Genomic DNA, 3,723 nt, shown 5'->3' on the forward strand with positions numbered 1-3,723 from the left:
GTACGTATTGCCTTTAATCCAAAGGTCACAGGTCACTGATGGGCTAAAGACGTACGTCCCATCACCGTTCTTAACACTGATTATAAGTTGGTGGCACGAAGTGTGGCTTCACGTCTTAAACAGGGAATGAATAAGGTACTTTGTCCCACTCAATCATGTGGCGTTTCGAATCGAACCACCTTCACCGCTGCTTCTATATACCGTGATGCTGTCTTACTCACCCACCGCCGACGCTCGAACCCCGGCTGCAATTGATCCCTAGATTTCGCCGGTGCCTCCGATAGGGTCTCCCATCCTACCTGCTGGCCGTTATGTAGCGGATGGGTTTCGGGGAGCACTTCATAAGAGTCATCCGGCACTTCTTGGATGGAGCAAATTCCACAATCATTGTGAACGGTTGCAGATCACGACCAATTCCCATCAGACGATCAGTTCGACAAGGGTGTCCCTTGTCAGTGTATTTTATCGCTTTGGCGCTGTACCCCATGCTGCGTGACATCGGACGGATGGTCGATGGTGTTCCTTTCCCAGGCGTCACCTTCCGCAGTGTGGCGTAGGCGGATGGTGTAGGTGTGTTTGTAGCAAACGCCAGGGACATCGATTCGGTTCGCCGAGTCCTCCACGTTTATGAACGAGCATCCGGTGCCATGTTAAAATCCAACAAAATGGTGCTAATCCCACTAGGACCACGATCATTGACCATCGATCGCGCATGCTACCGGATTGTAGGGGAACAACGTATCTTGGGTCTTGAGGTGACTGTCTGTCCACAGCGCATGTTAACACTCACGTGCAGGCGGATTCTCACGCGCATCAGAGGACTTTGCGTGAGTCACACTGATCAACGACTCGACCTCCATCAACGAATCCAACTGATTAATACTTACATCCTATCACGGGCATGGTATGTAGCACAACTCCTTACGCTACCGAAACAAACCAGCAGAGCCATCTCACAAACAGTATATTGCCTATTGTGGCGGCGTGCACTATTCAAAGTTGATGCACAGACTTGTACACTGCCAAAAGTCGATAGTCGCCTTGGACTCATTGACTTTCCCCACAAATGTGCGGCAATCCTGATTCACCGTATCGCCACTTTGCGTGAGATTGACCCAGGTGGGACAACAGCGGTGCTTTTCGACCGTTATCGCCTACAATCGGCGCGTGCACCAGTATGCTTGACACATATTCCATTCCGGATGACGACAGTCAAGGACTATCACCTCAATCAAAGTTACATCCTAGCAGTGGCCACCGACAAGGCACGCACATCGAAGCGCCTTTACTAGGCGCTTCGAGGCCAGCTCACACCACACAAATTGGAGGACAGACGACCGTCGGTCATCTGGCACCACGCTTGGGCTAATATCAACCACCTAGCCCTTCCCACAGACGTTTCAGCGCTATGGTATCGCGTTGTAAACAATTTAATACCCACTAATCATCGCCTGGCGGCCATCCTCCTATGGCCCTCGGCTGCTTGCGGCCGATGTGGTGACGTAGACAACAGAGAGCATCGTCTCCTATGCCCTCACGTCACAGAAGTGTGGGACCTTGCACGTGTGCTATTAACGCTGATCGGTGGGACTACACTGGACTATGTGTCAGTCGACTGGTTCCTTAACCCTGGTATTCAGACCAACCCCCGAACACGACGTAACGCAATGGTGTGTCTCTTGGGCCAAACCATTTTCACGATCTATGACCTTTGCCTCGCAGATGCTGTCTCTTTCATGGACTACCTTTGGAGCCAGCATCGCCTGGCGGAATCTGACCGGAAATATACCATTACTTTTGCAAGATTTCTTAAAGTTGCAATGGTTCATGGTTATCAAAAGGTGTTCCGGGCTAACTAAGGCACCTCGTATAAGAATTGCCTGAGTGTACCCCTGGATCTTTGTCACTCGGACTTTCAAACTACCCTTGACTTACCCATACCCCAGATTTGATATTGGCCTTCTGGGCATCACTAGAGTAGACTGTTCTGTGATACTGATAATATGGAAATTGGTAACATGCGAATTGTGTGAACCTTGTATGAAAAATTATTGGAAAATTGGAAAACGCATAATCTATCTTAGAGGATTATTACTTTGTTAATTCTATGGGCGATGGGATTATCTCGCCAGTTCGTTTGAGTGTGCTGCGTCGCTGTTTTTTTTTTTATTTTGCCTTCATTTCTGTCTTTATTTATTTCTTTCTATTTAGTTTTTAAAATCATCACTTGCCTCACACCTGCAGAGGGAGGTGTGTTTCTGAGTAGTGTGTCGTCGCCCCCTGAGGCATAGCAGAGTATGCCTCCGCTTTTATTTTCGGTTTATGGCAATAAGTCTTGCTACTAACAACACCCTGCTTTACGTGCTGCGTCGACACTAGAGGATGGCGGCATTTTTGGAGAGGAAAAGGTAGGGCTATAGGGGAGGTAGGAGGGAAAAAAAGTGTAGTATCTGTTATTATCAGCTTAATATCTGATACGTCCTGCATCACACGACCAGAATATTAAACTCATTTTTGGCTTCTGACGGAGTGCTAGGGGCTTGCTCCACCTCTGTAGCGGGTTGGCCCGGCATTGCAGTACCGCCGGGATCGGCCCACCTAAAATTAATTAAAACACAGCCTGAAATGGGTTAACATTCTGCAGTGATCAGATATTCCGCTGGTAGCAAAACTTGTCGTACTTGTTGATGTGCCTAGTAGTTAGTTGCTTACACACCACGATTTCTTTTAATTAATTTAAGATTATCTTAAGTAATTTTTTTTTTTTTTTTTGCGGTTAGCCGGACCGCACTTGCAGCCGCATTACGCTCGGCTGGTAATTTATGGGGGCACAGGACAGTGCCTTCGGATGCCTCGTTAGCGTCTCTTATGGTCTGGTCACAGATAATTTTAATTAAATTGTTTGGAGTTATAACCTTAGCTCCTCGCGAACGTCGTCGTCGTCGCCGCCGCACGCACGCAGAATACGTGTGTACACACGCACACACACATATGCAGTAGGTGGTGGACGACGTAAGCACTCGGCTAGGTGTAGCTCGCGCCAGTATAGCTCTCACCGGCCTGACGCTGCTGTGGGGCGGCCTCACGGCTTCTCCACTGCCCTGGCAGCTAGCGGCGTTCAAATAGGAGTCGCAGTTCACTCCTCGACATGGAGGGTAGTACTGGGCTGTTGACGAGTGCTCTCGTATATTGTCGTTCCTTCCGGCACTTGCTTTTGCGATGTTTTCGAGGGTCGCCTGTTGCCATATCAGCCCGCACCACCGTATGTCACTCCCTCATGTGGAACGCACACGCTGCAAGCATTTAGGCCCTGACACTGCGGTTTTTCATCTCTGGCGGTACTCCGCAAGGATACCGCCCTTCGATTGTGCCATTCCAGCACTAATCGAAGTGCTAGGTTTTCCGGCCTGTTAGGAGACCGCTTCTGCAAAATGTGCGAGGAGATTTTTGCTGGTTGCGAGCTACCCGCCGATTTTCTAGCTGTACGTATTGCCTTTAATCCAAAGGTCACAGGTCACTGATGGGCTAAAGACGTACGTCCCATCACCGTTCTTAACACTGATTATAAGTTGGTGGCACGAAGTGTGGCTTCACGTCTTAAACAGGGAATGAATAAGGTACTTTGTCCCACTCAATCATGTGGCGTTTCGAATCGAACCACCTTCACCGCTGCTTCTATATACCGTGATGCTGTCTTACTCACCCACCGCCGACGCTCGAACC

The 3,723-nt window shown here is 49.1% G+C and overlaps 1 pseudogene; it reads left to right on the forward strand.

Moving 5' to 3' along the window:
* The first annotated feature begins 2,390 nt into the window (after positions 1-2,390).
* On the forward strand, positions 2,391-2,603 carry LOC124721339 (annotated as a pseudogene).
* Positions 2,604-3,723: the final 1,120 nt, after the last annotated feature.

The sequence above is a fragment of the Schistocerca piceifrons genome, chromosome 1 (assembly GCF_021461385.2).
Source record: "Schistocerca piceifrons isolate TAMUIC-IGC-003096 chromosome 1, iqSchPice1.1, whole genome shotgun sequence".
Taxonomy (NCBI): domain Eukaryota; kingdom Metazoa; phylum Arthropoda; class Insecta; order Orthoptera; family Acrididae; genus Schistocerca; species Schistocerca piceifrons.